This window comes from Furipterus horrens, unplaced genomic scaffold (genome assembly GCF_987537825.1).
Source record: "Furipterus horrens unplaced genomic scaffold, mFurHor1.1.pri manual_scaffold_2, whole genome shotgun sequence".
Taxonomy (NCBI): domain Eukaryota; kingdom Metazoa; phylum Chordata; class Mammalia; order Chiroptera; family Furipteridae; genus Furipterus; species Furipterus horrens.
The window spans coordinates 138,713,739-138,734,149 of NW_028327172.1; the positions used below are offsets into that span (position 1 = coordinate 138,713,739).

The 20,411-nt window shown below is 41.2% G+C and overlaps 1 long non-coding RNA gene and 1 other non-coding gene across 2 annotated transcripts; one reads left to right on the forward strand and one right to left on the reverse strand.

The window, feature by feature from the left end:
- Positions 1-7,331: 7,331 nt before the first annotated feature.
- LOC150019581 (uncharacterized) lies at positions 7,332-16,307 on the reverse strand. The gene is made up of 5 exons (XR_016509269.1): positions 16,250-16,307; positions 13,740-13,812; positions 10,066-10,136; positions 9,546-9,733; positions 7,332-7,536 (listed from the first exon to the last, which is right to left on the reverse strand). It is a non-coding gene; the product is annotated as an uncharacterized LOC150019581 (long non-coding RNA).
- On the forward strand, positions 9,642-9,713 carry TRNAE-UUC (transfer RNA glutamic acid (anticodon UUC)). Its single transcript has one exon. It is a non-coding gene; the product is annotated as a tRNA-Glu (tRNA).
- Positions 16,308-20,411: the final 4,104 nt, after the last annotated feature.

Here is a 20,411-nt window from a genome sequence, read left to right on the forward strand (position 1 = left end):
ATTCAAATTGGGTAATTTAAGGAAAGTTCAATAAAATCTGACTATTTACAAAGATGCAAGAAGGCTGTAAGAAAAACCACAAGGCATCTACAATACCTTGAGGCTAGTAACATGCCCAGTTACCCCCACTAAAGTAGCAAAAGAAGGGAGAGTTGCAGGAAGCAGGAGAGAGACAGGCTGTGTGGAAAGAACTTTATAGGAGCTATGACTTAGTCAGAGGGGACACAGCCAGCTCAAGGTGACCTTGCAAAGAGGGAGCTGGAGTGCTAAATGTCTTGCCCTCACAATCTACACTCCCTTCAGTCTCTGACCAATGTTCCCCACTGGCCAAATACAATTAGAAGCCAAGGCCAAGAGACCCCGGTGGCTGTGTTTCATACAGGTTGGCTTCCTGGAGTACAGAGCAGAAAGACATCAAGAACTGGAGGCGCAAAGGGATAATATCTAATAAAATCCTCTTCCCCTCTAAGTAGGCAAGATTCTTAAACAGTTATTCTTCTCTTGAAGCTTCTTTAATGCTGTCATAAGTACAAACTACTTGTCTAGTATGCTCATGTAATATCCTGGATCCCTTCCAAATTCTGACTGTGTATTTAATGTTCAAATAATCTTTATTCTAACACTGAAAACCTATTAGAAAGCTCTAATGTTGCCATCTGGGATAATTTTAGATTTCAACAGGTTTTCACAAAGAATGTAAGCAAACCAATTGCTTAAGTTGGAAGAAATGTCAATGCTAGTAAAGATTGATTTTCTATACTTCCTCTCTCTAATTAGTTGCTTTGGACATCAATGAGTTGCACAAAAAAGAGCCACAATGATTTGTCTGATTAAGTAGCTCCAGCAAACCAGAAAGGCCAGAGCATAGCATTGTTAGCTCTTTGACGGGCTATGTATGTGAAGCCATGCTGAGCTGAAGAAACACTGAGATGCTCAAGGGGATAACAGAATAAAAGCAGATAACAGGAGGAGGGCCTTCAAAGGAAGACTTGATTTAAACCAGTGGTCTAGAAAAGCCAAGGAGCATATTCATCAGTGTAGAAGAAAAACACTGCTAATTGGATACTTGCTACCATGTGACAGGCACTATGCTAAGTGCTTTCACATCATATTTCATGCAATCTGCAGGACAGCCCAGTGAGATATTTTTATTTGGAGCATTGTACGTGTGAGCAAAGTAATTTGCCTAAGGCACTACAAAACAAAATCAGAAAATCCAATAAAGAGGCATAGTTTTCAAAAGGTTTTACATCTGTTGTGACCTCAGACACAATCCCATCATTTCACCATTTTCAATCATTGCTTGTGTCTTCAAGAAAAGTGGTAAGACACAAATGATAACTTATTCTGCCTATTTATTGCATCAATCTGGAAGAACAGAATTTCTTCTGAAACCAGCTCCTTTTGGAAAATATTTTAAATGATTATCACAGCACTTGGAAGCATTCCTGAGGAAGAGTTAGCCTGTAAAATCTTTTCCCCAGAATAGGCATAAAGGTTTCATACCAGACCTCAGCTCAGAATAGTCCTCGGTTGTAATCCTTACAGCAGCAAGCACATGAATAGGACACATAAGTGGAATTAAATAAATGCTTATTCAATGAGTAGTCAGATAGCACAGTATGTAATGGCAAGAGACTTCAGAAGAGTAAACACTGGTTTGTTTATCCATAAAAAATAATCAAACTAATCTTTTTATCTCCACTAGTGCTATTGCATCTAATTTCATTTTAGTGTGGGCCAGTGACTCCCATTACTCATCCACTTAATATCCACCTCACTCTAAAAAATGAATACAGGAATAACCAGGCTAAAATGTAAATCCAACCCAAACACGAAGTGGAAAGTGAACAAAAACTAATAAGAAGAAAGATAATACCTAATGTTAATTACGTGCCAGGCCAAGTGAACATATATTTTCTCATTTAATTTCCATAATAACCATTGTCCTCATTTTATAGATGAAGACACTGAAGCTTAAAGAAGTTAAGTAACTTGGCCATGGTCACATAAATAATAAGTGACAAGTGACACAGTAGAAATTTAATTAAATTCTAGAAGATAATCATATAAGGGCAGCCCTTAATATCAACAAAGAGACAGGGAGTAGGAGGTGCCACGCCTTTGCCTTGGTGGTGGTGGAGTCATTATGGAGATGACTAATGTATAGGAGACTCAATAGCTTCCTTACCCTGGTGAGGGCATCACAGTGATCACCTGGCTTGCCCTGGAAAAAAATGGGGAAACTTGTGCAAAGAGCTAGAGCTGACGTCCTGGCTCCATCACTTTCCTTATCTCTCACCTTATCTCTCTGAACCTCAGCTTCTCAACTTGTCATATGTGAATGGTAATGCTTCAAAGGGTGTTTATGAAGATCAGTCAAAGTGCTTCAAAATCCATAAAGCATTGTGCCACGAAATTTTTCAGTTATTTTCTTCTACTGATAATACTCCTAGCCAGCAAGACAGGAAATGCTATAACATAAAATCCTGGGCAATACACACGTTAGGAACGGTTTGTGTGTAAAGACAAATCTATTCATTCGCCACAGTTCACAGCTCAGGGGCTCTTCATTCAGTGATATAAGGAACCCCAAGGAAGAGATGGGGGTGGTGAGAGATGGCAAGTGGGATTAATGCTAATTTTGTAGGGCAAAGAAGGGCTTAGAGAATGCCTTTGAAATGGGAAGGACCTCTATTTTACTAGGGACAGAATAAGTTCAACTATAACACTATTGTATGGTATTTAGGCATACCCTGCATTGTTGTTCCAAGCTGTATTTGAGGTAAGGTGCCTTACCTTTCTTTGTACCACTTTATGGTTTTCAAAGAATTTCATATTGATGATTTCAATTGATGGTATTTTTATGTTGTTGTCTTCTTAGTTCTATTAAGGAAGAGAGCGTATATAGACAAAGGTGATAAATTACTTTTATTATCTGCAAGGCTGTTGAACGATTTTAGACCCAAGTTGTTCTCCAATAGCTAATAATTTTTATTTTTTGCTCCTTTGTTTTTTTATCTGTAAATAGAGTAAAATGACCTTGTATTGTTTTTCACATCTAATAAGATTATGTACATAAGACGTTTTGGTAAATTCTAAAGAAAAGGCATAAGCCTTGTGATTCAAACCCACAGCAACTCCAAATCAAAGATGCAACACGGGGTAAGCCAGGAGAAACCCCTAGATCTAGGCAGCATTCACACATAAAGGAAGTTCACACAACGTGCAGAGAGAGGGAGCTGCATTAACTAGGGACCCCAGAGGGTCCGCCCAGATGCTTGGACATTCAAAGCTGGCACTGAGCAAATGGACTCCTAAAAATCAGAGCCGGCATCAGGGTACTCACCCAGCCATCTGACTCACTCACAGCACCTGGGCCCGAGAAAATGTTATTTCCCAAATCCTGCTTTCCTTCCCCCATCTTCCCCAGCCCCACATACAATCTGGACAGTCCATAAGGTAGAGGATAATTTTAGGGGCTTCCCCAGAGCCTGGATGGATGCTTTCCAATCATTTATTTCTGGCCTGTGAAGTCAGATGCACTATTTCTTTATACATGAGAAAAAATGAAATCAGTTTCTATTTGCAGAGTTGAGATGGGAAAAAAAAAAAAAAGAGAGAGAATTGCACACAGCTCTGTCACAGACTTGGAAAGGGCCTACCTAGGTGAGAGGAGAGCAAGGAGGCAAAAGAGAACCTCAAAAGGAAGAAAGTTCAGTTTGTTAACCCCTGAGAAGTGTCCCAGATGCTTGGCCTCACACATTTAAGTACACTTAAGGTTTTGGAGCAAAGTTGATATATAATATCAGTGAGATTTCTGGGTTCATTTTAACCACTGATTACATGATGTGATTTGATCATCATAGCCATTTCAGCAGCAAATCACTGTGTGTCTGTGTGTCTTTCTGGAAGTGTGTGACTCTGTATATGCTTCTGACCTCTCCCACACCACCCCACTTTCTCTTAACAGACACATAACACATTTTAATGTGTATAAAATTTGGTTAAAATGAACATCGAGAATAAGCTTGTTGGGGGAAAAAAGACTTGGGGTGGCTAGATTTCACACCGATTCAAGAATGAAATAGGGAAGAATAAAACTGACAAGATTACATGAACAAATTGTATATACCCAAATGTGGTTACAAATGAAGTCATCTTATCACTTACACCCACAACTCTGCTAGCCAGAGAACTCCATGCACATTCTGAGACATCAGATTCTCTTCCAAGAACCCCTTCTTCCTTTGGTATCAGTCGTTGTGCTCTGGGGAAAACTACATCACGTGAGCTCTTGAACCAGCCATTGGACTGTACTGTAGCCAACTACCCATTTCTGCTCTGCTCAGGACATCAGTGCTCCCCATGCACTGAAAGACTTCCTCCTCTGAGTTCTGCCCTTTGAAATGGCTCCATAGCAGAGTTGCTTGGATCATCCATCATGTCAAGCTCTTTTTCTTTTTTTGGCAGAGGGTATAGCTGGGCTCAGGGGACAAAGGGAGAGGAGAGGGCGTTCACACAACAACCACTATACCTTTTTACAATCTGCAATCGTAGCCTCTCATATCCTCTTTCTGAGCCTGGTCCAGCAGCCCCTCCTTGTAATTCTCCTTCTGTCATGAATATCTGCACACCCATCCCCACCCTTAACCTTTATCTCACCCTATCCCAACCTCCCACCTCTACTCCTTAACCCCACCCTCCATCTTCCCAATGATGATGGGATTCTGTCATTGATGAACCTAGTTCAAGTTTAGTTTTCACAAGATTTATTCCCTACCTAAATCTCTGAATACAAATAGATTCCAGGGGTTATTGCACAGGGGCTAAAGCTCTAGTTGTAAAATACAACTGCTTCATATTTCTTTCTCAACCTTTCAAACAGAAGCATTTTATTCTTTACCATTCATACCATCCCTAAGGGTCCATTTGCCAGCAGGCTCCTGCATACCCTGGATGCCAGGATATACGTGCTGTTTCTGACCTCTTCATTACAATATCAGTGATGGCAACTCACATTTGTCTAATGCTTGACATTTTATAAAGGATGTTCACATTTATTGCCACACAGAGCCTCACATCATTTCTGTGACTAAAGCAAATCAAATAAGGATACTTTTGTTTTAGAGCTATGAAAACTGGCACTCCAAGAGGTAAGAAGATTCCCCCAATAGCATTCAGCCAGTGAGGAGATGAGCCAGGCTCAGAATGTAGATATTAAGACTCCCGGTGCAGGTTCTTTGCAATTCTTAATGCTGCTTCTCTTTAGTTTTCAGCCCATGTGCCTCTCTATAGGCACCCTCACTGGACTTTCAGCCAAGTTCAAATAATCTCCGTGAAAGTAAATTCCTATGTGTTCAGGCCTTCCAACAGAGTTTCTGGGGAAGCAGGGCATCACTACCCACTCTTTCCCACCAGAAATTCAATAAGGAAGCCCACTGGGTAAATGTTTTTTGGATTAAATTAATTTTGGAATAATCTAGCCTAGCCTCCAGCAAGAATTCTCCACCCACAGCATGAAACATAAAGGTCTGATGAATAAAATCTTGACTGATGGCATGAATTTGCTTCACTTGACTTATTTTGAGGATATGTGTTTGCAAACCATTTGAAAAATAAAAGAATACTCCGTGTTTAATTATATTGTAATCTATGGTTGAATTTTATTTAAATGGCATTTATAATTGGCACATTTTTCAAGTACTGCTTCTGCCAGAATTGTATGTAAAAGTACATTATCATCACATGTACCACTACAGACTAAGTTAGCATCAGTATACATCCCATAGATAAGAGACAAGTCATTAAAGAACAGTGGGTGTCACATTTCCATGACATACTATTAAATATATCCAGATATAAATTGGTTCCCAGATTTTGCTAAAACAGCATATGGCATATGTTCAAAGTTAATAAATATTGATTGAGTACCTATGTTGTGCTCTGCAATGTGAAGAATTCAGGAAAATGTAAGGTATGTCTAAGGTAGTCAAAGAAGAAAGACAACTCAGGGATATTAGAATCAAGGGGAAAATAGACAATAATAACCATAATAAACATCGTTATTATATGTTATTTGTCAATTACAACATGCCACATAATATGCTAAGTACTTTGTTTGAATTCTTATTTAATCCTCATAACATTTCAATGAAATAGCTACTATTATTATTCTAATTATACAGAAAAAAAGTGAGACACAAACAAGTAATTTACTTAAGGTCATATAGCTAAAAAGTGGGGGAGCCAGGATTGGAAGCCTAGTATCTCATCCTCTAGCCTGTGTACTCTTGGCCTCTTTGCTGTGACTTTGGGGAAGGGATCAGAAAAGGCTGGGTTTTTACTGTAGCCCTGAAGATTGTGCAGTTAGGAAGAATGAAAAGAATGAGGATAGGTCATCATATTATAGGATAGACAAGGGCAAGAATTTGTATTTGACATGTGAGGATCAATGGAAGGAAATCAACGGCAGGAAGTACAGTTAGCTAGGCAGAGTAAGACACTTGAGAGAATACTTTAGAAATAACCTAGGCAGAATTTAGAGACTCTTACGTAGGAAAGTGACAATGATAAAGTATTGTGGTATTCTAGTAGCAGATTCAGGGAAAGTGGAGAGGAGGGAGGCTTCAGGGAAGCAAACCAATTAGGGGCTTATTGTGAAATCCCCTTTAGACCTTACTGTACATATTCAATAAATGTTTGTCAGATCAGTGGATGAAGACTGGCAGGGATAAAAATAAAGGTACAAATCCAGGAAAGAATGTGCAGGCATCACTGACAGAATGTTCATGAAACAACAGAAAGCAAAGAGGGCACCACCATGCTACTCTAGGTAAGAAGACATGTGGTGCTCTGGCTGATGATAGAGTTAGGAAGGAGAAGTGGGTTCCAGCTGGTTGCAGGGAGAGGGATGAGTCTTCCATTTTGATTTGAATATGCAGAGGTTTGACAGGGCCATAGAATACCATTAATATCTTACAGGTATTTGGAGAATACCTGACTGGTTTGGCTCAGTGGATTGAGCGTCGGTCTGCGAGCTAAGTGTCGCTGGTTCGATCTTCCAGTCAGGGCACATCAGTGAAGGAAAATTCTGAGTCCAAAAAAACCTCCGCTGCCTTGCGGCATACCTCTTCAGGGGAAAGGCTAAGGGAGTAAACCCCGACAGAAAATCCGGAGCCAGAGTCCCTAAGGCGGTTTGACGTTGTAGTCAACACCGGCAACTCCTGCGGCGCACCTGAAGCCAAGCTGTATTGACTCCGTCTTTCCCTTGGACCTTTCAGCTGCGAAGAGAGGGGGGGTCTGCTGCATGGGCAACAGCAGACCCTCCATATCACCCTGCCCAGGCTCTGTAGCTTCAGCTTCACTGGAGAGGACGCTCCAGCGTCATCGCACGATGTCGGTTCGGAGCGGGTGGGGACGGGTGCCGTGTCACTCCCGGGTCGGACTGCACAGCCATTCTCGGCGGTGCAGATAGACTCTTGAGAAGCTACACCATCGTCTCTCGAGACGGACGGCTGCCGACGACTAGGAAAACTGAATATCCACATGCAAAAGAATAAAATTAGACTGCTACTTCATACCATATATAAAAATTAACTCAAAATGTAAAACCTAAAGCTATAAAACTCTTAGAGGAAAACATAGGTGTATATCTTCATGACTGGTTTTGGATATTTTTCTTAGATGTGAAACCAAAAGACAAAAATTTGTAGATTAACTGGACTTCATCATAATCAAAAACTTGTGTGCTATAAAGGATACTATCAAGAAAGTGATAAGGTAATCTACTGAGTGGAAGAAATATTTGAAAGTCCTATATCTAATAAGGAAGGGATTTGTATCTGAGATATATAAAAAACTCTTACAATTCAATAGTAAAAAACAATCCAATTCAAAATGGGCAGAAGAATAGACAGTTCTTCAAATAAGATATACAAATGGATAACAAGCACAAGAAAAGATGGTCAACATCATTAGTCATTAGAAAACTGCAAGTCAAAACCACAGTAAGATGCCACTTCACACCCACTAGGATGGCTAAAAAGATAGGTAATGACAAGTGTTGGCAAGAATGTGGACAAATTGGAAAACTTCTACACTGCAAATAAATATAAAAATGGTGAAGTCACTTTGGAAAACAGTCTGGCTATACCTCTATACCAGCTATTCCATTTATAAGTATATTCCCAAGAGAATGGAAACACAGGTTCACATAAAAGCTTGGACATGAATGTTCATAGCAGCATTATTAACAATGTAAAAAAGTGAAAACAATCCAAAGGTCCATCAAATGATGAACAGATAAAAAAAATGTGGTCACTCCATACAATGAAATGTTATTTAGCAATAAACAGAAATGAAGTACTGATGATACCTTAAAAACATTATGCTAAATTAAAAAGGCAGTCACCAAGGACCATGTATTGTGTGATTCCACTGGTATGAAATGCCTGAAATAGACAAATCTGCAGAGACAGAGAATACAGTAGTGGCTCCTTAAGGCTAGAAAGAGTGAGGAAGTAGAAACTGGTGCAGGGTGGTTGCTGAAGGGCACAGGGTTACTCTTAGGGTGATGAGAGTGTTCTGAAACTGATTATGATGATGGCTGCATAGCTCTGAATATACAAAAAGCCACGGAATTGCACACTTCCGATGAGTGAACTGTACGGTATGTTCATTATATCTCAATAAAGCTGTTAGCCAGAAAAATTTTTTTTGATTTGGTGCTAGTGCTGGGGTCCTGTAATGATATGCTTCTTGCCAGGGTTCAAAACATAGGAGAGTTAACAGTAATGGTTTTCACCATTCATCAATAAATTGGAGTCCTGGATTACACATCCATCTTTTCTGAGACTGGATCGTTAATCTTTAAAAGGCCGATTAACATAAGTGAATAGTCTCTAAGCTTGCAATGCTAGGAGCACTATGTTGCTATGTGAGGCCCTGATAGAGCAGCCATTTCTACTTTTTCACTGGAATCTTTTTTTTTTTTTTTTTTAAATCCAGCAAAGGAAGAAATACACTCCTTTTGCAAAAACACTTGCATGATGACCTAGACTCATACTTGGTGAAGAGAACATATTACAACGTTAAAAGTAATTCATTCTCAAAATCTCACTGAAGGATTTAGGTTACAAGAAAAATTCAGAATTCTAGATTAAATCATTACTCAAATTTCTGAACTCAAACAAGTATTTGTATTCCAATGTCTATAACAGCATTATCAACAATAGCCAAAAGCTGAAGAAACCTAAATGTTGAATACATGAATGGATAAACAAAATGTGGTCTATGTCAAATATTGCTTCTAGACTATCACAGTCTTTTTTTAATTAAAATCTTACTATAAAAAATTAATTTTATGAATTCAACTTCTTTTATAAACAGGAGTTACATTACTAGTAGCAAGTACTATCATATGAATACAATAAATACTTTTATCAGTGAGACTTTTCGTATTGCCCAAAATATCTTATACACTATTACTAGAGATATAAAAGAATTCCTTTTCCAGTATGATGGAAATTAACAGATTGACTTACCAAATCTGCACCTAAGAGGCTTCCCTGAAGCTGTTCAATTTTGAGTGCCTGCTCTTTGATGGTAACTTTTAACTTGCTGTTTTCAATTTCAAGCCTTCCCACATGGTCTAGCGGTTAGGATTCCTGGTTTTCACCCAGGCGGCCCGGGTTCGACTCCCAGTGTGGGAAAGCAATGTTCAATTTCAAGCCTAAAATGTATATTTTAAAATAATTATTCTTTCATATTGATTTAAAAGATACTAGGTAATTTCTGAATAAACATCTGAAGGTGCAATTACATAAAATATTACAATTTGAAAAGCAGATGAATTGACAATTTATTGTGCCATTTGTCTAGCTGTTTTATAGATAATGAGCAAAATTTAGAGGTAAAGTACAGAAATTATGCATTTCAAAATATTTCAAAGCTGAAGTATTTATCCAGCTTAACATTATTTCTTATAATAACTGATCTAATTCTCATACTACACTGCTCATCTGCTTTATAAATACTCATGTTATTTTCTGTGCTGCTCTATACTTTTGCTTGTGGTCTTGTGTCTCCTCAGCACGTCTTATGGCCGCTGTATATCGATTCTGTGCTTCTTGTAACTAAAATAAAGAAACAAAAATGCTTTTAATTACTGATAATCTAGTACAAGTCTATCTGTTGTTGTAACTTAAATTTTATTGGACAACAATCACACTTTTCCATCTGCATTTTGTTTATGGCTACTTCGTGCCAAAACAGCAGAGATGAGTTATGACAACAGAGAGCTCATGGCCCACAGAGCCTAAAATATTGACTACCTGGTCCTTCACAGAAAAGGTCACCTAGTGATTCTCTAGCACTCAAATATTATTCATGTTTTTAAGTTATATTTTATCAGGTAAACATACACATTTATAAACTGGTCAAATGGGAAAAATAGAAAATTACCTTCTGATAAACATTCATTTTTTTGTATTCCAAACATCATATCCACTATAAATTTAAATATTCACAAATGTGAATGACTATGTCTATTCTAGTGACCATGAAAGTTAACATGCTGCTTTCGGTGACAATGATGTTTCATTGAATAGCCTGAGAGGCAGTATCTACATAGAAGCCAGAATGTCTGGGTTTGAATTCCACATCCTGCAGTTATTAGCTGTGTCACCTTGAGCAAATTACTTAAACTTTCCTTGTCTCAGTTTCTTCAACTGTAAAATGGAGTTAATAATGCTATCTACCTCACTGGGATGTTGGGAAGATTAAATTAGGGAATATATGTAAAGTATGTGGCCCATAATAAACTCTAACATTATTATTGTTGCTGTATTTTAAGTTCTAATAAAATTTTATACTTTAGGCAAATGGCAATGGAAGTGGTCTCTCGTACAAGTTACAGTGAAAACATTCTTCACTGACAGTGGAAGCAAACGAGGAGCACGAGCCCCAGACTATATCCCCATACGTTGGAAAGTTTTCACTAAGACTACTAGCCAGTAATACTTTTCTGCTTATAACAAGTCATAACTTACTTCCTTTCTGTACTACTTAGCAGGCAATAGTCATGAGCAATGTAAACAGCGCCTCCTGGACTGAGTACATCGCTTACATGGCCTGACAGGCAGGGTATAAAGCCACTGACATAGAGGTAACGGGGCTCTATGCTAAATAAAAGTTCCCAGATCCATTCATCCCCAGCCACTGTTTATGCTGGGCTGCTTCAGCAAGTGATGTACTCTGATGAGTAGATTAAGGTGATGTGGAATGGCATATCGATATCAGAAAAGCCCTTCCCAGAGCTTTACAGATGGTAAAGTGCTATAAATCTCTAAATCTACTTCTAGAGCTGGTTATTATTTTAAGCAAAACATGTATTCTTTAATTAAATAAATAATTTAAAAGACTCTCAATGGAATGATTTAAAACACAATGGAATCCGGACTTCCGGCCAAGATGGAGGCTTAGACGGACACGCTAGGTCTCCCTCTACAACTACAGTGGAATACAACTACTTCAAAACAAAGGATAACTAGAAATTCCAGAAAATAAAGCTACACGGAAGCCCAACATATGAAGTTATAAACCAGCGGTGCCATTTGGGCAGGTAAGAGTTAAAGAAGGCAAAGCTGTTTGCGGAGCGGCGGGGCGGGGCTGCGAAAAATCCTGGAGGCAATCAAGCCCCTGGCGTGCCCGACTCCGGCGCTGGGGAGCAGCCGCAGCATCGCCTTGAACAGTGAGGCCCAGGGGGGCGGGAGGACGGATCCCGGTCTCCTAGCTGAATAACTGTGTGAATCCATCTTGGACCCCCGCCCCCACAGAAAGCACCACAGGGCTGCGAAATAGGTCGCGGACGGGCAGGCGCCGGCGGTCGCTGATTTGTGACGCGTACGCAGGCACTGCCCCCTGCCCCCGACAGCCGGCCCAGGAAAACAAAACGCATCTGTCAAAATGTGGCAGACAAATATAGAGATCCCGGTGACACAACTCACCAGACAGCAGATAGAGAACCTGACAGATGAACAGATAAGAAACCTGTCAGAGGCTCAGTTCTGGGCCATTGTTATCAGGTGGCTTACAGAATTCACAAAAGAGCAGGAAAAAGATATGAAAGAAGCGAAAAACTTTCATAACGAAAGGAACAAAACCACATACGAGACAGATGGTGAGGAATCCAGAGTCCATTTCAACAAACTGGAATATGGAGAAGGAACAAGCAGTCAACCAATGCAGCGAGAGGAAATGGCAAGCAACAATGAGAGGATCAGAAACCTCTGGGACAGCTATAAAAGGCCCAACATAAGAATCATTGGTTTGCCAGAGAATGAGGAAGATGAACTAGAACTTGAAAAATTGAGTGAAAATATAATAAAGGAGAACTTCCCAGACTTGGGGAAGGGAATAGACTTGCAGGTCCAGGAAGCAAGGAGAGTTCCCAAGAGACTGGACCCAGGGAGAACCACTCCAAGACACATTATAATCAAAATGTCAAAAATTAAAGATAAAGAGAGAATCTTAAAAGCAGCAAGAGAGAAGAAAAGAATTATGTACAAAGGGGTCCCAATTAGACTATCAGCTGACTTCTCAAGGGAAACCCTACAGACAAGAAGGGACTGGCAAGAAATATTCAAAGTAATGAAAATCCAAAACCTACAACCACGAATACTCTATCCAGCGAAATTGTCATTCAGAATAGAAGGACAGAGAAAGTGTTTCCAGGACAAAATAAAACTGAAAGAGTTCATTAGATCCAAACCACTGTTATATGAGAAGTTAAAGGGACTGGTTTAAAAAACAGAAGCTAGGGAGATGAAACAAAGGCAAACGAAACAGGCAACGAGAGTGGAAAAGGAACTGTGGGTAAGGGAAACATAGTGGGGGGAGGCCAACAGGGAGGGGGAGTGGGGAGAGGGAGGGAGATGATATAGGAATTGGGGATCATGGTAGGAGGGAATGGAATAGACGGAGAGAGGTTGGGAGGAACTGTAAGCACAACTAATGGACATAATCTAAAAGGGGGGGACAACTGGAGGGAGGGGGCCACCGGGTGGAGGGGAGCAGAGGGAAGGGAAAGTGGCACAAATGTAATATTTTAATCAATAAAACACATTAAATCTGTAAAAAAAAAAAAAAAAAAAAAACACAATGGAATCCTTTCGCAATACAGTTTTTGAGAAAGACAATTTAAATTTCTAAAATTACACATTTTGTAATATTATTTCAGTTCAAATAAATATTATTTCTAACCAAGTTAGAAATAAACAAAATAAAACTCTCTCCTAACAATATGATACCAAAATAGAAGCAGTCCAAGGAGAAAAAAAAACTATATATTATATAATATATAGTTTTGGAACTGAGAGACATCAAGATTTCTTGATTATTACAGTAAGTAATGGGATCCACTAAAGAATCATTTAGGCATGTGTATTATAAAAATCATGCTGGTATGATTTAGAAGTCATATTAAAAATCCTTATCTCTGATCAAATTTCCTACCTCCTCTTTTGTGGTAAACTTTCCTCCAATATAATTTTTCTATCACTACATATTTCCCAGCTCCCCACCTTCAATACTTAAAGTTAAAAAATATGCAACATATCATATTTCCACCAAAATAGTTTGCTTTGACTAATTTTTCATTATAAACATAAAACAACGATAGGTAGACCACTACTAAATTTTAAGAGCAGGAACATTGATTTCATGAAGGAGCACCTTACTTTGGTAACAGAACCGAAGTCTTCATCGTCTGATATAGTCCATGAATCGTCAGTGCCAGGGTTGCTGGAATGCCTTTAGAGTAAAAATAGCCAACAAAAATTTTCATTTCTTTAATAAACCAACCAAAAACCTGAGTGAAAGGTCAGCTATCTGTGTATTAAATGAAGATTCTTGATATAATTAAAATTTGGCCTGTTTTAGAAAAGCTGTCAGGTATCTATTTCTGTCTTCACCTCTCCCAATCTATGAACTAGTCAATGGAGATATGCTTTAAGTTCCCACAAAGGGTGACAGCCAATATACTGGCAAAGCCTGAAGTTAATTTTTCACCAGAAGTCCTGAAGCCTGAATTAAAAATCCAATAAATGGCTGACATAACTTTTGACTCCTGAACTGGAAAAAATCTGATGACCTGAATCAAGGTGGAAAGACAGACTGTTTCTTCTCCATTGTCTGTCCTTGGTTCAAGGACTAAACTATGTCCGTCAAAGGACTAATCTAGGTTCTTTAGGAAGGAACTTACTAAGGTGACAACATTTCTTCATTTTACCCTAGAATACTACAGGGAGTTTCTTGAAATGTTTAAAAGTTAAATGTCCAAATGTCAAAGAACAAATGTGTATGACATTAGCCTTCCCACTCCCAGATTACCCTTCTGCAGCCTCCAAGATAATCTCCAAGCTTTAAATCTTCAGCCTACAGAGGCACACACTCTTGAAACAAGAATGGGTTCAAATAACCAAGAGTAAGAGCTCTCGACTTCCCTGCTCCTGGAAAACAAGCTAAATGGATTCTGCCATCCATACCTAACATAGGCGTGTTATCAACTACCCACCTCCATTACTGATTTAACAGCCAGTCCTACCCATTTCCTACCCCATTCCTACATGGGAAGGCTATCAGCTAATTGGGAAAAGGGGCAGAGGTGAGGAGACACCTGCCTTGGGCCACAGATCTATACAGTTCAGCAATCTCCAGCCCCCTACGACTCGAGGGGATCAAAGCCCCACTCTGTAAGTAGGGGTTCAGATAGATGATACCATAGTCCTGTTTGCAATAAGGAGAATCTTTCTAAATTATTCTAATACTTTTCTATAGAAACCTTGAATTTTGCTAGTTTTCCAACTTAAGCAAACAAACAAAAGAACAGGAACATCTTCAGGACTCTCTTGAACCCTTTATTTTAATCTGCCTTTCTAGAAAACTCCCAACATCCTGTGGCCTTCCTTCTTGTAACTTGTCTTTAATTTGTCATAAACCCCTCTATTCTGATCTCTTTCCCCTATCTGATCTCTCCCATCTCTTTTCTAAAACCCTTATTCCTATCCCAACCCAGTGTTTTTCCTCCTGATTTCCCTGCTAATTCTATTCTGTCTTCTTTCACTGCATTTACTAAACCCAATCCTACTAGGCTTAGAAATCTGAATTTACATCTCACTTCCACCACTTACCACATCCAAGTAAGTCACTCTAATTTCTCTGAGTTTCCAATTCTCCATGTGAGCAACCAGTTGGCCAGAATGTTAAACACAGGTTGAAGTACTAGTGGGTGTTCTGATTATTTAATTGCTAAGATTCCTTAAAGTCCTACAATTCTATGTGCTCTTCATTCTATCTATAGAAAAATGGAGAACATGTAACAGGCTAAAGTGGAAAAAACTAACACAATGAGAGAAACTCCAAAAAAGGCAGAGAAGAAAGTTAAAAATCTAAAACGTCATGAAAGAAAAAAGGACTCTATGAAAAAGAAAAAAACTACAACTAGGCCAAGTTACTGGCCTGAAGAGAAAACCAGACTGGGAAGTCAGTGAGTAGAGAAATCATTGAGAAATATCTTTTAAATAGATGCTGAATTTAATTAACATAACATGGTTTATACACAGATATTTTTCACTTACAGAAAATAATTCATATCAAGAAGAACAGATACTATTATACTTAAAAACACTTGCCTGATTAGGTTTTCCTTAGGTCAGATCTATGTTTCTGTGGCCATAGCTAACCATGATGTGCCCTAAAGTCTTTGTTGTGAAAAACAAGGTACTAGTTACCACTGCAGTTGTCGAGTATATTAAGACAAATGCTTGGGTTTCTTAGGAAAACTCTAAATCACAGTTAACACACAACTAGATCTGACATTCTGAGGTGAACTGATTTGTATCTGTATCTTGATGCCAGGGCCACACAGAAACTTGGCAGTGTATGTTGAAGGACAACAGAAGGGATCTGGGAGCCAGGCAGAATGACACTCCAACCATGGGTCAGCCACTTGTTAACTATGGAATCATGGGTCAACTCATCAACCTCCCTGAACCACAGCTGCCTAATTAATGAAAAGTAGGCTATTAGGGCATAGCTACTTTGCAAAGGTATTGCGGTGACTATATAACACATGTTAATTCCATAGTATAGTGTCCAGCCCAGGGCAGAACGCTCAAGAAATGTTAAGCTTCCTTTCTGTGCATTCCCTTAGTTAACATATGGTTTTTAAAAATCCATAAAATCCTACCTGTTCAAAGAGTCTTCTTCAGACTTCTCACTCACTGTTAAAAAAAAATAAAATACATTTTAAATCAACAGTGGAAAAATCCAGAACTTTAAAAGTACCAGACTGATGCTTTGTTAGAAAGTAGTCCTTTGGGACCTAAGATTATACTACAATGAATATGAATGATACTGTTAGTAGGCAATTAATACATTAAAAATATTTACTTCTCCTCCTTTATATATATCAAATGCAAGAGAAAAAAAAAGAATGAGATCATAATCTGATATCTACAAGTGAACTGCTATTTACAATGATCATAATTCTAACCAAATCCTATCAAACTGACAGAAAATAGTATCATTAGTAGTATCATTAGTAGAATCAGACTAACAATGTCAAACTTGAAATGAGTACTTTTTCCAGACTCCTACCCTTAGTCAGAAGAGAGTATACTTATTTTGCTGTAATACAATACAATTTCTCAGCTCTGTCCACTCTATCACAAGGGAGCCTGGCTACAGGCAGTACACTTTGCGCATGGCAAAACATAGGAAACAGACACTTTCTGGCCCTATTTCCCATCGCAGGATAAGTATGACAGACTTTGTGGTTCCAGTTTTATCAAGTATAGCTCCTTGAGACAGTCTCCTTACATGGCTAGAATCTATCTGGACCCATCTCAGAGAGAAGGATGGTCCAAATAGTTAGGGCTATGCAGTAGTGCGTGATGTAATTTTTCTCAACCCTCCCCAGTATGTGACAAATGCCTATAGAAATCATGCTTTCTCAGCTTGTAAGGCATATGTCATCAGATCCTACGCTGATGAACAACAACAACAGCAGCAACAACCCATAAAGGACAAAAAAACATCTTGGATAACTACATTTAATTACCTTGGAAATTTTAATTTTTTAAACATTCAAAAAAATACCTACTGTATGATTCCAACTATATGACATTCAGTAAAAAGATCTGTGGTTTCCAGGAGTTAGGGGGGGAGGGTGGGATAAATAAGCAGAGCATGAAGGATTTTTAGGGCAGTCAAACAATTCTATAGGATACTATAATAGTGGCTACATGTCATCAGACATTGTCAAAGCCCATAGAATGTACAACGCAAAGAGTGAAACTTAATGTAAACTATGAACTTTGGGTGATAATGATAAGTCATTATTTGGGCTGATGTGTTATACCTGTCCCTGAATTTGTTTGTGTTGATACTTGTTTTGGAAATTCCAGTAGATCTACATCCACGTGAATAAAGACATAAAAGGAATAAAGGAAACAATGATGTCAGAAAATATGTGAAACCAGTAACAATCCTATTATAATCAGAATAAGAAATAAAGACTTCTAATGACTGACAATACATTCTATACATTCTATACATTCTATCAATGTCTGCTTGATATCTCCCAACCATATTTGGGTATTCCACAAGTGTGGGTGCTGGGCACTGTGTGTGTTTTCATGAAGCCCAAGGACAGATAATAAACAAGTAAATATTCAAATTGAGAGCAGCATTCCACGATTGTGTATATATAATAGGGTGTGCTGAGCAGAGTAGCCTGGGAGAGAAGATGCAGGGAAGAGCCTTAGTTAACCCAATTAGGCTAAGCCTCAGTTTCCTCTCTGGAAAGTGGGGTCTATAATAACTCCACAACATCACGATGTTGTCTTGAGGACCAAATATCAGTAAAGAGTTCTGAAATATTAATAAGTATTACTTTAAGCCTGCCACGGGTTTCTGAAAGTTGTCTCTGAGTGAGGGAAGGGCAGGGGGTTAGATGGACTTAAGGAGAAAGAAGCTGCTTCCATTAGATCCACATCAAAAAGTCCCCAAAAGGGCATCCCTAGCCTCAGGGTGGGACCCACTCCTTCCTCTGGGGCAGGAGCATCAGAGCTCCAGAATTACACCATCCAGGACAGCAAAGACCCGGCTTTACAAACTGTGGCCAAAGTCAGTATTTGCAGACATTGGCTCCATCAGCAGAGCAGGACTACAGATACCTGGTTTGAGCTTTTGTATTTGTTGTGCTTGCACGTTGGGGAAGTGTAGGTATAGATATCAGGGATATCTGTGTTGGAGAAGTGCACAGTCCTTCCAGAAAAAGGCCGAACTTGCTCGGACAGGGGAGGCTCTTTCCCGAGAATCGCGCCTCTGCGCTAGTCACCCTTCTAGCACAGTGGATCTGCTTGTCCCGCCTCTTTATTAAGCCCCGCCCCTTTCTGCCCTGCCCCCCCCGCGCGCTTCCTGCCGAGGCCCCGCCCCCTAGCCCCGCTCCGTAGCCCCTCCCTCTCCCGGGCCACATTCCTCTGGCCGGGCCTTGCTCTGCGCCTAGCCGGCCGGCGGGGCCGCAGTGGCGGAGGAGGAGGAGGAGGAGGAGGAGGAGGAGGAGGAGGAAGAACAAGAGGAGTGCTGGGTTTGGCTGGCCTGGGTATCGGACTTGGGGCCGGGAGCGGTGGGAACTGGCAGGCACTGGTGGTCGCCAGGGCGTTCGCGTGGCGGGTGGCCAGGTCCCGTGGTGGCCGGGTATAGGCCCCGGGATCCGGCCGCCTCTGGCGGGAGTAGGCGGCTCTCTGCTGGGCCTGGGCCCCGGCCGCCGGGCCCGTCAGTTCCCGCCGCGGCCACCATGTGGTGCCTGCACTGCAACTCGGAGCGAACCCAGTCCCTGTTGGAGCTGGAGCTTGACTGCGGGTAAGGGCACCCGGCAGGGCCGAGGCCAGGGGCAGGCGGGGAGCTCGGGGAAGAGGGCGGTGGGGAGAGGCGGGCGGACAGGGCCCTGGGTGCGATGGAGTGCCCGCAGCGCCCCAGCCACTACTCAGGGGAGGGTTGGTGAGAGCCGGGCACTGTGCTCTGTCGTGCGATGGTTTGTTAGAAACTGCTGGGGGTGTGAGTGCGCGCACCGCACAGAGGCTTCGGGCACGGATTTATGAGAGTTGTTTGACTGTCAGGACGGTGCCTGTGTGAGAGGGAGGGCTGTGACAGGGTGCAGCGCGTCTGTGTTAGTGTGTTCGAACCGGACCCAGGACCCGAGTGTGTGCGTGCGGGAAAAAGATGCTGTCTGGGTGGGAGGCGTGCGTGTGTGTTCATGCTCGTGAGTGACGAGTTGCAAACGTGGGAGAAACTGACAGGACTTCTTATCTGGTGGGAGGCCGGGGAGCACATGGCCCCGCGTTGTGAGAGCGAGCCTGGCCAGCGGGCGTCTGTGCTCGGGACTGGTCGCAGGGGGCCAGAGGCATGCAGGGAGCCCTCCTGCAGGCCTGTTTGTGTGTCCACTCTGTCAGGGAGTGTGTGCCAGGCTGAGGGACCTCTTCAAGTGCTGTGCGTATGTGGTTCAGGTGTGCTCCAGGCGGGGCCACCTGCCAGTGTACTGGGTACCTGGAGATGAGGGAGGTGGAGTTCTCTGTGGTTCCTGTGGTGGCTGTGAGGGGGCTGCTGGTGGGAATGGGAGTGTTTGTTTATGTACACCTGGTGTGGTAAGGAATGGAGTATGGGGGTGGGTTGGGGGTGGGAAGGATGAGCTTGTGTCCCAGAAACCAACCCTTTTCTGCTTCAGGGCCTATGGCTGGCTGTCTGAGCATCAAAAGACCCGTATTTATGGCAAGAGAGGGTGTGTATGTACTGGGAATATTGATTTCCTCTCTCCACTAGCCAGCATAGCTGCCCCCTGAGCTGTCTGCAGGCCCCTCCTAAGGAGTAGGGCTGTGGGATGGAGGGGATTTGTTGACAAACTGATTTGGCTTGTGTCAGGCCCTCTGGGGGGAGGTCCACCAGCAACCATTTGATCTTTGAGTTCAGAAATCCTGCAGCCTGTGTCTGGCAGTTGCACTGAGAACATGCATATGTTCCCTTTGCCCCCTCCTCACTGCAGGGGCCTGAGGCTGTGGGCCTGAGACTTCTTATGAGGTGGTGGGGATGCAGTTCCCAGGGACCCATTGTTCCTTGCATCTGGGGTGGAGGCTGAGCAAGCTGCAGCTGCAGCACCAGCTGTCCGGGATCAGTGGATGAGCCTGAGAACGAGGATCCTGATATTCATATCCCACATGTGCCACTGCCTTAAGCAGCTGTCCCACCTGGTATTACGTTTGCATACTTGTTATTGTGGTACTGGTATCCTATATTGCAGGAGAGAAAACTGAGTTCAAGTGTTAAGTCTTGTCAACCAAGGCTCCGTGGTT